Source organism: Pistacia vera, unplaced genomic scaffold (genome assembly GCF_008641045.1).
Source record: "Pistacia vera cultivar Batoury unplaced genomic scaffold, PisVer_v2 Contig366, whole genome shotgun sequence".
Lineage (NCBI taxonomy): Eukaryota > Viridiplantae > Streptophyta > Magnoliopsida > Sapindales > Anacardiaceae > Pistacia > Pistacia vera.
In genome coordinates this window covers 113,301-127,169 of record NW_022196186.1, presented here as the reverse complement: position 1 = coordinate 127,169, position 13,869 = coordinate 113,301, and the positions used below count along the sequence as shown (strand labels likewise).

The following is a 13,869-nucleotide window of genomic DNA, read 5'->3' as shown; positions in this document are numbered from 1 at the left end:
CAAAGATATATACGACCTCTAAATTGTAGTTAGAGTCATCTACATAGATGTTAACAACTTCACTGTACTACTAGATTAGACCTATGCATCTCAGCTACATAATCCCAATGTCTGCCATATTCATAATCAATGCCCCATTCATCATTTCAATCATTTTATGTTTAGCCCTTCCACACTTAGATAGTTGCACATCAACCTTTAATTCTTCCTTAACTAATTGTTTTAGTTCTCTTATCTAATACCAGGAGTTATCTTACCCTACTCAAAAAGTGATTTGCTATAACTGTGGATGTCACTTTCCTATTACTGTTGGTCATAGGACGTGTATGTATTTCATTGCAAGTTTTGACAATGAACTTACCAGAATTTTGCTCTATATGATGCATAAACATAAAAGGGATCATTTAACACTACACTTGACACCAAGCTTTTGCTGCCTACATATGTAAACCTAGTCTTAACACTCCTTTTGACACAATATTTGGTCACTGCATCCGTTTTGGGTTATCAAAGACTAGGTTTACAGAAATTTCGGAAGGAACATTAGGATCATATGCACAATTTTCCTAGGCCTTCTTTTACCATGCTCAACTTCATCTTCCTCCCCCTCACTGATGTTAGTGATCTGCTATAGTACTCTCCACCTCTTCACCTATATTGACTTGAGATTCTACACCTTCCTATAAGATCTCTTCTCTCTCTATCATTAGCTCTGTTCTCTTGCTGTTTGGCAGCCCTTCTTTTTGCCTTGAACTCCTCACAAATTTTTATACTCTTGAAGCTCAAAATCAAACTCATAAGCTAGCTCCTAACCTCAAAATCCCTATCACGTATCACCATCAGAGCTTCCATTCCCACATACTCACCACCCTCAAATCTTGGATCATTTCCTCTATATCACAATCACCCTCAGTAAATTACCCCTCTTGCCCTTGAATACAATGACTCTCTTACCCTTGAATACCTGTTTCAAATCCATTATCCCAATACAATATGCGTTATAACCCTCCATTCAATGGCAAACCTAATTCATAGACAAACTTAATTATAAGGACCACCAACAATGAAAAAACATGTGCATCACGAGTGAAAGTCAACACAACTTTTCAAAGTAGAGATTTTCTCTTGTCTTTATCCTGCAATCTCAGATTCTTACTACGTTCTACCACTCTTCCACCTCTTCAATCATAGCACTAAAACAAAACAAAGTAAAAGAGTTTTCTTGGGTATTCAATGAAGACAAAGTAATAGAAACTATAGTTGGCTATTCAATCAAATTAAAAATCAAACCAAAACACACCCCACCACTGAAATAAGTATTTAACAATGAAATAAACAACACACACCCTACCCTTGACATCAGTATTTAAAAGAAATAAACAACACACCACCCACTAACAATTCAATAATAAAAAATCAACGAACTTCGACAACATCACCTATGAATAACAAAAATCAATAAAAGGGAAGTCACCTGGCCTAATACTGAAGACAATGACATCTGACAAACCCTAAACCAAAAGGTTTGCTCTTCGTGCTTCACGTTCGTAAACACTTTAACCGAAAACTCTTATTTTCCTTTTATTGTGTTTCAATCAAAAGATTTGAAGATGGAAAAGAAAAATCAGCAGATTTCATGAGGATATTTTCTTTTTCTTGGTAAGATTTGTTCAATGACAGCTGCAAGAGTTTGGATTTTCCTATTTCTTTTGTTTCAATCAATACTTTTAGGGTCTAATTTTATTTTAGTTGCTTAATTGTTTGGTTTCGCGCTGAGTTTTTATTGGGGCAGGTTTTTGTTCTAGGTGGCATGTCTGAAACCGGATCGGGAGCCGATCCGGCCAAACGGCCGGTTTCCGTCCGACCGGTCGGTTGGACCGGTGACGTCAGCATGATGACGTCATCATACTGTCATGCTGATATCAGCATGCTGAAATAAGAAAAAATGTAAAAAAAGCCAAAAATTCAAATTTCCTATCTAATAAAGTTTAAAAACCATAAAAAACAACCTACAATAATAATTTCTTCATCTAATTAAAGTTTAAAAACATCAAACCAACTCTACAACAATAATTTCTCCATCTAATTAAAGTTTAAACTTTAAAAACCATCAAAACCAACCCTAGCTACAACAATAATAAAACCATCAAAGTTTGATAGTTAAAGTTTACAAATTCAATCCTCAAGTCTAAAGTCTAAACTCTAAAGTTTCAAACAACATTAAAGACTTAAGTCATTACAAAGTAAATCATCCATTATTAATATGAATCCACCAACGGCCAACCATCAAAATTAAAAATATCAAAATACCTACCAATCCAACCCCAACATATAAATTACATAATATCAATCCATTCCCACAACCACACAAAAAAAATTCAATAGAAGGTCACGGCAAATGGCAGCTCGTAGATGGCAGCAGACGGCGGCAGACGGTGGCAGACGGCAGCAGATGTGAAGGCTGAAGCTGAAATCTGAGCTGAAATGACTTATCCGGCAGATCAGCAATGGAGATGGTGATGATTGAAAAGTTCACGTTGAAGACTAGAAGACGGAAGTTGAAGAATGAAGCGCTGAAGCAGAGTAGAGCAGACTGCAGATCGAAGACTTGAAGACTGAAGAGTGAAGACGTGAGCTGCGTGAACTCTTAGCTGAAAGCTTGAAGGAGATCTGACATTGCTTCTGAGATCTGAATGGAGGACACGAAGAGGAGGACTAGACTGGAGGAGATCGTGAATGGCAGCAGCAAACGGCAAACCAGAAGAAAAAGTGAAAAATTGAAGGAAGAGGCGACGGCTTTGTATCAGTGTATCTGTAGCAAAGTAAAAAGAATGTTGAGATCTCGAATGGAGGACGAAGAGGAGGACTAGACTGGAGGGAGATCGTGAATGGCAGCAGCAAACGGCAAACCAGAAGAAAAGTGAAAATTGAAGGAAGAAGGCGACGGCTCTGATCAGTGTATCTGTAGCCAAAAGTAAAAAGAATGTGTTTTTAATAAAGTATTTTGAGGGTTTGGTTTGAGTCTGACAACAGTTTGACTTTTATGTGTGTGCATGTGATGTTTTGAATTAATATTTTTTTTTTTATTTCATTTTCATGTGTTTAAACCGGAAATGTGTGGACCGGAAATTTTTAAATAATGGTTGGACCGTCGGTTTGCTACAGGTGCGACGGTCCAACGCGGTTTTGAAACGGTTTAATGGCAAATCCCGTTATTCATCTCTTCAAACCGGAAATGCAAGGGGTGGTGGTCCGACCGGTTCGACCGCCCGGTCCGGTCCGGGTTTCAGAACCTTGCTAGGTGGTTGTGTTTTTTGAGTGCATTTTGTGCTTTTTTGTGAATTAAAATGAGAGGAAGGGGTAAATTTGAAGAATTAAATTATGAAAATATACACATCAGCCCTTAAAAAGTCAACGTCTACGCTACATGTACACGTCAACCCTCATAAATTTTCACATACATATGTTAGAATTTAAAAAAATCCACTATTTATTTTAACAAAGGTTAGAACGTCAGTTTTTTAAACAGTGTTAGAGGTCAGTTTTCTAAAGTGTTTGACTGTATACAAATTCAATACCTTCAATAGAAATAATTAATAGTTTGATGCCTTCAAACATTGAAAAATAATAATTGGTACCTTCAATAGAAAAAAGTGATAGTAGGGTCAATGATGTAATTAAGCCAATTGAAAATTTCAATACATTGTATGTTAATGAACTTAGAAAAACCTAAATTGTGACTCTGATGCTTTCGATCCTTCCTTTGAGATCACTTAAATTTCATATTGTCGGCAAAATTTTCTTGACCTCACTTTAAAATGAAGAACTAAGATTGAAAGGAAAATATACATTCATCCACATCACTAAATAAAAATTGTGAACTAGTTACATCTTCTAAACTTCATTGAGTTTCTTATTGCTAGTGTTTATATCGTATGTCTTTTTTTTTTTTTTTTCTATGATCAAGAATATCTGGATCAGTTTGGGGCACCTCAACTAATCTCCCGAGACCCTAAAGTTGACGACCAAGTATGCCTCTCAGTGACCACATTTAGCGCTGTGGAGACTCAAACTCAAAAGCTCATGAAACCACCTTTTGCTCACTCAGTGATGATTTTCATATCGTATGTCATTCTCCGGTTGCATCCAAGTATTCTCAAATTAATTTTAATACTTTTACATATAATAAATCCCTTAATTTCTGATAAAAGAAACACATTTTTTATCTGAAAAATCTTTTAGAACTGTTTATTTTGATTGGTATTTTCTAAATAAACTGAAGTTAACTGCATTAATCTTAATTTGTTGGGATTACTCATGTCGAACCCCATTCTTTTTGTCATTGACTCGTTGATTTGCAGCTTCAAGTTATTGTGGAAAGAAGAGGAAATGTAATAAGAGAACAACCCTTGAGCTATCGATAACAAAAAGTCACCCGAATTTTCTAAGATGGGATGCCTACTAATTCTAAAAGTGCTAATAATCAGCTCCAGCTACAAGTACTATCAATAATAATACCATAATTGAACAACTTTCTATTATTCCATTAAGATAAAAATTAGTAAATTACACAAACACATTAACCATTAATCACTTATTTGTGAACAAAAATAAAGAAAATAGACAGCAATCACTATGCTTGTCATTCAAGATCAATTCTCCACTCCTTACCTTCCTTATGATCAATGGAGCCAAACTCTTTATCTTTAACCTGAAGTTTCTTCCTCTTTGTTCACATTCTTCTGCAGACTTCTCTTTTTCTTTCTTTTCTTTCCCGCCTTCAACCGCGCTTCTTCCTCGGCTTCTTTCTCGCTTCCCCTTCCGACCTCAAGAGCTTCAATCAAATTCTCAAACAACTCTGCATTTTCTGTCAGACTTCGGCATCAAATTCTCCGCAACATCAGCAGGAGTCATATCGGTTTCCGCAACATTCTCTCAATTTCTGCATACAATTCATGCCACTCAATATTCAAATAATTCTTGCCAGCACCTTGAATGCTTCAAAGCTACAATAAGACATTTCAATGCGCATATCCATTCTTCCCTTCTAATGAGAGCTGGATCGAGCTTGTCCACAAAATAGTTGTAAACACAATGATTCTTCTCCCCACAAGACTGACCAGAGCCCGTCAATGAAATTCAACAGCCCGGATAGTGTAACCTTGCTGCTTTTGTCTCCTCCTTTTCCATTTCTTTTTGTTTCTTTTTAATCGGATCCGTCTCTTCTCATCATCTTTCTCTTTTTTCTTCTCGCGTTGACCAGTAAGATCAAGTGAGCAATCGATGTCCTCTATGACAATGATTGACTTACTCGACGTCTCGATCAAAAGGTCCTCAGCTCAGTGTTGTCCTGGACGGTTGTAAGTTCAAGATCATAGATTCATAGTTCAAAAAATTCGCCATGGCGGCACCATGGTTGATTTCCAGTTCCTGGAGGACCATAGAGGAGATACCACGCTTCCAAGCCTTCCCTATTTTCTTGTAGTAATCTTTGTTCACTAAACTTCTTCAGATCTTTTTGATATCTTCTTTCTTCTTTCTCTCCATTGCCAAAGTATCAAAAGTCGCCGGATGCTCAAAATGAACATGGCTCCATTTGTGTGCTTTCCAGCCATGCCAATTCTTGCTCGGATTGTTACTGTATAGTTTTCTCTGCCGGTTCTCACTGTAGTGGCTTTTCCTTCGTCTAACACGTGGCTAATATAAGAACCCGTGATCAAATCCCTGTGACTCTTATGAAAAGTGAGCTTGTAAAATCTTTTCTCATCCGCAGCAGGGTAAAATGAAAATGAAAAGTCTCTTTTGGGAGTGTGTTTTACCCCCATACCACCAAACTTGACGCCTTTAAACTCATCGGTAAACTCTTCTTTATCGCCATAGAGGACAATAGACTTGCTATCTTTGACGACATCGGCTTTAAACCTTGAAGCTCGCGTACGCACGGAATCATTGGCGCTGAGATAGGTTTGAATTGCGGAGAGATTTCACTGCGCTTGAGACGTTCGTCTGTGAATTCAGGGAACGTAATTTCAATATATGGATACACAAAACGAACAAGTTTGTGACTGTATTTTTCAATATGCCCCATAGTTGATGGGAAGGATTCTTAAGAATTGCCCTTAAAAACATCAAACTCGCTATAACTGAGCCTAGAGTAGCCCATAATTCTCCCATCTTCACCATTGTGTTAACTTGAACCTGTGGTTAAGTTATAAAGATTCCCACAAGCAGATTGCAATTGGCGTTTTGGGATCAAGTGGGTAGATGTAGAGGGAAGGTCCATAATATATGTCAAAGTATATATATTTTTTAATTTAATTGTTTGTTTTTAACTTGCGTGTGTCTTTTTCATCTCGGAACCGACTCAGGTTTTATTGGCCATTATTATAGGACAATGCTACAATTACTTAAAAAAATAACTGAATCACACACCATATATGGGATACTCTCTTTTCTTAAAAAAAAAATTCATAATTAATGAACATCAGATGGTATCACATCTGTAGGTGCATGAATTCGCCGTATTTTTTTTTAACTGTATCATTTTTCTTATTAAATAGCCCTTCATCTTTGACTTACCTAATCCTATTTCTAGGTATGCGCAAAGTGAGCTGCTTCCATGAAAGTGTGCATCTTGACATTTTTCTTATTAATATCGCCTCATCTTGACTTCAACCTAATTCCTATTTCCTAGGTATGCGCAAAGTTGAGCCGTTCCATGAAAGTGTGCATCTGACAAGAGAAATAAGACTAAACGACTTTTTCCACCCCTATAAAACACTTTTCACTTAAAAAATTTAAAATACTATTTTTACTCAAAGTTTATATTTTTTTAATATATAAAAAAACACTTCATTTTCTCAAGGGGTTACGAGATTACTAAGGCTAGAGTAAAAAAAGTTTATAAAATAAGATCGATGGATCAAATGGTGATGTCAATTGAATATTCACTATAAGAATAATTAAGCCAGAAATCAACTAAAAACAAAAAACTATAACTTTGTGATAGCCAACCTAGTAAGAAATTAGGTATCGAAGTGAGATGAATTTACAGAAAGGAGATTGTAGGTTCACATGGTAGTGATAGAAATAATTTTGCTATCAAAATCAGCTTTTAAATAATAACAAAATATTAACTTTGGCAAAAATATGATATTTTGAAAATTTAGGAGGAAAAGTATCATTAAGGCAAAGCTTGAATGGGAAAAAGTCCGTTTACTCGTGAAATAAAAAAAGATTCTTATTCTCCCGTTGGACGAGGACAGTTGAATAGTTCCATTTCCTTGAACTAAAGTCTAACAAGACGAGCTATTGGTATATAGGTTGACTGCATTCTTTATATTGCAAGAATTAACTTTAAAAATTACTTGGAAACCAAAAACTATGCATTGATTAATGTAATGGCGTGGATTAGAGTACTTGATAGTTTTGATAATATTATAAGAAGAATCATGACGTTATAAGAGTGATATATATCATACTAATTAGAAGATCATTATATATTTAATTATTGACAGATCATTGCATGGAGAGTGGAGACTCTAATTACTTTGCAAAGACAGGATTCCAAATAATTTTCTGTGGCCTGCAGGTGTAGACAACTTTAGCTCTTTTGTTCATCGTGATCCGCATAGTCTTCATGAATAGATAGGGCGAATACTCTCTCAAGTCAAGTTCTTGTTACCAGGTTAGTTGGGAAATAGGATTGGGATTGTTATTAGATGATTTTGTAAGATGAGATTAAACTAGATCACATAAGATTGGACCACATATTATACATCATTTTAAAACTTGACCCGTTGTGAAACCCAACAAGGTAATCGGGTCACGGGTCGATAAATCCAATAGGTTGGATTAGTAATGTCAACAACAAAAATATTTTATAAAATTGCCAATGAGTCCCTCAAATTGTAGTATATTACAAAATACCTCTAAAAAATAAAATTATTCCTAAAATTTTAATTTATTTTAAAATATCCAAAAAAAATACAAATTATTCCTAAAGTTTTGAAATATTGCAAAAAAAAAAAAAAAAAACCTTAGAAATTAAAAGTAGTCCCTATAAGTTTGAAATATAACAAAAAAAAACACTAGAACCTGAACCAAACCAGAGAGGTTGTGAGTCTTAGTTGGACCGGTCCGGGTTTTAAAATAGAGATATAATATTGTGTTTTACCATGGATTGGATAGGAATATACATACTAAAAATAATTGAAGATCTTTAAAATAATTCTAATATATATAAATAAAATTAAAGATTTTAAAGTTAATTTTATATTTTTTAACTAACAAAATATTTGATAAAGTTCTTTATTTATATAATATTATAAGTAAAAATATAATGTTTAAAATTAATTTTAATATAATTAATTTAAAATATTAAAAAAAAAGGTCCCCAACTTGAGTCAGGAATCGCATGCTCCATGCCTGCCATGGTCTACTTGTCCCAAAAGACTCTGATTAGAGAGGGCTGGACCACCATTCAACTTAAAAAAGAATAATGGATCCATAAATAGTGTACATCCAAACAACCTAGGAGTATTAATTGAAGAAAAATGACATCCTTACAAAGACTCAACTATAAAAGTGATATCATCCAGAGAAAAAAACAAAGAAAAAATAGAAAAAAGAAGAAAAAAGAGAAAGACAAATTATGAAAATCAAGGGTGGGAATTATCTTGTATGCCCCATTGTAGTGTCTTTATAAAACTGACATTACTCTAATTGAAATTTTAATGTAATATCAATTTTTTGTTGTAAAATAATTATAAACAAAGAAATAATAGGGATTTAACTAAAATAAATGAAGATAATGAACTTAGACAAACAAAGGGAGAATACAGGGACTAAAAGGTACAATTTTGGTACAGAACTTTACAAAGGGGAAGGGGGGTTATGTGCAATTTCTGCTGAACCAGTAAAAAATTGCTGACAAAAGACACTATGTCACTCACATATATTACCAATGCCATGGAATGACACATTACAAGACACTAAGCATTATAGTGGAAAGCCACATTCTCATTTTGTATAACACTCCTCAATTTTCACCACTTACAAATAATGCATATATCCTTATTTAGGAAAAACGAGACTAAAATCTAAGTAAATAAACACAATTATTTGATATACTATAAATGGTTTTGGACGTGTTTAATACTGTCTCGTTAAAAACTTTACCAAGATCATTAGGACAAACTGGTTAAAAGAAAAAAAGTATATTGCACATATTCCAAGTACAATAGCTTTACTCAAAAGTCAAAACTTGCCTCCGTGATTAATGCTCCCCTTACTAATGGTAAAAATAGTTTAGTTGCTTACTGAGCCCTTACATACCGATGCAATATACCAACTTCTCAAAAGTTGATGTTGGTAAGCTTTATGAATAGATTTGCAGATTATTATAATTGGGGCATACTTACTTGACATCAATCTCTTGACTTTGTCAGAATTCAGTATATAAAGAATTCGGTGCGTGTAAACACAATTTTTTATCTGAAAAATCTTTTAGAACTGTCTACTGATTGGTATTTTCAAATAAACTGAAGTTAACTGGCATTAATCTTAATTTTGTTGGGATTATTCATGATAATTCTCATGTCGAACCTCATTCTTTGTGTATTAACAAGTTGATTTGCAACTCAAGTTTTGTGGAAAGAAGAGGGAATGTAATAAAGAGAACAACCCTTCAGCCCCGATAACATAAAAAGTTACCAGAATTTCTAAGAGGGATGCCCAATTAATTCTACAAAGTGCTAATTAATCAGCTCCAGCTATAACTATCAATAATATTCACCATAATCGAACAACTTTCTATTATTCCATTAAGACAAAAATTAGAAATTACACAGCACATTCAACCATTAATCACTTATTTGTAGAACAAAATTAAAGAAAACATGACAGCCAATTCACTTGCTAGTCATTCAAGATCAATTCTCCACCCCTTTACCTTCCTATGATCGATGGAGCCAAACTCTTTATCTTATTACCTGAAGTTCTTCCTCTTTGTTCACATTTTCTTCTGCAGACTTCTCTTTTTCTTCTCTTCTTTTCCGCCTTCACCGCGCTTCTTCCTCGGCCTTCTTTCTCGCTTCCTCCTTCGCGACTCAAGAGCTTCAATCAAATTCTTCAAACAAATCTCTGCATCTTCCTCGTCAGACTTCGGCATCAAATTCTCCGCAACATAGCAGGAGTCATATCGGTTTCCGCCAACATTCTCTCAATTTCTTCATACAATTCATGCCCCTCAATATTCAAAATATTCTCGGCCAGCACCTTGAATGCTTCAAAGCTACAATAAGACATTTCAATGTGCTATCCATTTCTCCTCTCTAATAAGAGCTGGATCGAGCTTGTCCACAAAATTAGTTGTAAACACAATGTCTTTCTCCCCACAAGCTGACCAGAGCCCGTCAATGAAATTCAACAGCCGGATATGTAACCTTGGACTTTACTTTCTCCTTTTCCATTTCTTTTTGTTCTTTTTAATCGGATCCGTCTTTCTTCTCTTCATTCTTCTCTTTTTTCTTCTCGCGTGACCAGTAAGATCAGTGAGCAATCGATGTCTCTAGGGACAATGATTGACTTACTCGACGTCTCGATCAAAAGATTCCTAGCTCAGTGTTGTCTTGACGTGGTAAGTTCAAGATCATAGATATCATAGTTCAAAAAATGCCATGGCGGCGCACCATGGTTGATTTACCAGTTCCTGGAGGACCATAGAGGAGATATCCACGCTTCCAAGCCTTCCCTATTTTCTTGTAGTACTCTTGCTTTCACTAAATCTTCAGATCTTTCTTGATATCTTCTTTCTTTTTCTCCCATTGCCAAAGTATCAAACGTGCCGGATGCTCAAAATGAACATGGCTCCATTTTGTGCTTTCCAGCCATGCCAATTCTTGCTCGGATTGTTACTGTATAGCTTTCTCTGCCGGTTCCTCACTGTAGGGCTTTTCCTTCGTCTAACACGTGGCTAATATAGAACCCGTGATCAAATCCCTGTGACTCTTATGAAACGTGAGCTTGAAAATCTCTTCTCATCCGCAGCAGGGTAAAATAAAAAGAAAAATGTTATCTTTACAAAGATAATACAAGAGAGCATAAAGTGACATCAACAATAAGTAAAAAAATAAAGAAAAAACGGAAAAAGAGGGGAGAAAGAGAGAGAGAAATCATGAAGATGAAGGGTGGATTATCTTTGTATGTCCTCTTTGTTTTTGTCTTTGTAAGACTAGTATTGCTAAATGAAAATGAAAAAAGTCTCTTTTGGGAGTGTTTTTACCCAGTACCCACCAAACTTTGACGCCTTAAACTCATCGGTAACCTCTTCTTATAGTCCCTATACGAGGACAATAGACTTGCATCTTTGACGACATCGGCTAAACCTGAAGCTCGCTTACGCACGGAATCATTGGCGCTGAGATAGGCTTGAATTGCGGAGAAGATTTCACGCGCTTGAGACGTTCGTCTGCGAATTCAGGGAACGTAATTCAATATATGGATACACAAAACGGACAAGTTTGTGACTGTATTTTTCAATATAGCCCCATAGTTGATATGGGAAGTATTCTTTAAGAATTGCCCTTAAAAACATCAAACTCGCTATAACTGAGCCTAGAGTAGCCCCTAATTCTCCCATCTTCACCATTGTGTTAACTTAAACCTTCGCTTAGGTTATAAAGATTCCCACAAGCAGATTGCAAATGGCTTTTTATGATTTTTTAATTTAATTTGTTTTGTCTTTGACTTGTGTGTTGTCTTTTCGTCTCGGAACCGCACAGGTTTTATTGGCCATTTCTTTGACTTCACCTTCCAATGTATACGCAAAGTTGAGCGCCATGAAAAGTGTCCATCCTCTCATCTTGACAAGTGAAATAAAGAGTGAACGACTTTTCCCACCCATGGTTTGTCTTAACGGCGCTTTTCCATGCAAAAAGTTTCTCATCCAAAATTTATGTTTGTTAATAATACGCAAAAACACACTCACTTTTTCAATCCACATTGGATAAGTTATTAAAGTTAAAATCAGAGAGATTTATAGAATAAAGAATAATGAATCAAATGATACTAACCAATTAAATATTCATTATCAAATAGTCAAAAATTAGTTAAGAATAAAAAATTTTAGTGTTGTGATAACCAACAATCAACGAGAAATTAGGTGTCAGAATGAGAGAGATTTTATAAAGAGGGACTTGAGATTCAAATGGTGGTGACAGAGAGAATTTTACCATCAAATAGGTTTTGGATATAACAAAATATTAACTTTGGGGATGATATTTTAAAACTTTTTAAGTGAAAAAGTGTGATTAAGGTAAACCTTGGGTTGAAAAGAAGTCGCGTTTACTCGTAAAATAAAATAAGATCCTTATTCTCCCCCATCGGACGAGGACAGTTGAAGTTCCATTTCTTTGAACTAAAGTTTAACACAAGATAAGCTATGCGTTGATTAATGTAATGGGTGGATTAGAGTACATTGACAGTTTTGATTTATTATAAGAACAATCGTGACATGTAAGAGTGATATCATCATACTGATTAGAAGATCATGATACATGTTAATAATAATATGACAGATTCATTGCATGGGGCATGGGACTCAATTACTTCGCAAAGACAGGATTCCAATAATTTTCTATGGCCTGCAGATGTAGACAGCTTTAGCTTCTTGTTCCTCGTGATCCGCACAGTCTTCACTTGAATAGATAGGGCGAATACTCTCTAAAGTCAAGTTCTTTTACCGGGTTAGGTTTGGGAAATAGAATTTGATTGGATTAAGATGATTTTGTAAATAGATAAACTAGACACTAAGATTGGACCACATATAATACATGTTTTTAAAACTTGACCCAGTGTAGATCCAGCAAGGTAATCAGGTTACGAGTGGATCGATCCAACCGATTAGATAAAGAGATTAGCATCAAAATATATTTACAAAAATACCAGTGAATTCCTCAAATTGTAATATTAATGTTTAAAAAATAAAATTAGTCCTAAAACTTTAATTATTTTTAAAATATCCAAAAAATGTTAGTCTAGAGTTTTAAAATATTACAAAAAAACCCTTAAAAATTACAATTAATCCTAAGTTTGAAATATAACCAAAAAAAAAACCTAGAACCTGAACCGGACTAGAGAGGCAGGGTCTCAGTTGGACCAGTTTGGGTTTTAAAACAGAGATATAATATTGGGTTTACCATGGATTGGATAGAATATACATACTAAAAATTATTGAAGATCTTTAAATAAATTTATATATATTAAATAAATTAAAGATTTTAAAGTTAATTTTTATATGTTTAACTAATAAACATTGATAACGTTCTTTATTATAATAATACTATTATAAGTAAAATAAAGTGTTAGTAATATTAATTTAAACTATGCTACAAAAATCTTAATCATTTAAATCTTAATGAGGCACCTCATGCAAAATTGAATAAAAAAGATAGATCTCAACACATTTAAAGATAACCAAAATGACATTGGAGTCCTAATGAAACTGTCAATTGTACATATTTGTTAGATAATTCCAATCTTGTCTGCCACATCCAAGGCATCATAATTCCATCAGGCCTGCAGCACAAAGAATACAATCAGTTTTCAATTCAATTGAAATATATAGTTGTTCTAGTGCCCAATTTAAGATGAAGTAGAAAGCTATAAAGAATATGCAAAGGATATGGCAAAAATGAAGATAGGAGGCTTATGCGGAGGCTTATACATTTATCAATCCCATTAGATCTCAAACTGTTCAACAATACTTGTGTCGAATGTGGCTTATTTTATCATTTCCACTCTTCAACAAGTAGTTATTCTTATTTTTTTTAGTGTTAATGTGCTAACTTTCTAGTGTATCCTCCGAAA

General features: G+C 34.6%; 2 pseudogenes; both read right to left on the bottom strand.

Moving 5' to 3' along the window:
• Positions 1–2,501: 2,501 nt before the first annotated feature.
• On the bottom strand, positions 2,502–6,183 carry LOC116140230 (annotated as a pseudogene).
• A 3,789-nt stretch (positions 6,184–9,972) lies between these two features.
• Positions 9,973–11,650, bottom strand: LOC116140229 (annotated as a pseudogene).
• Positions 11,651–13,869: the final 2,219 nt, after the last annotated feature.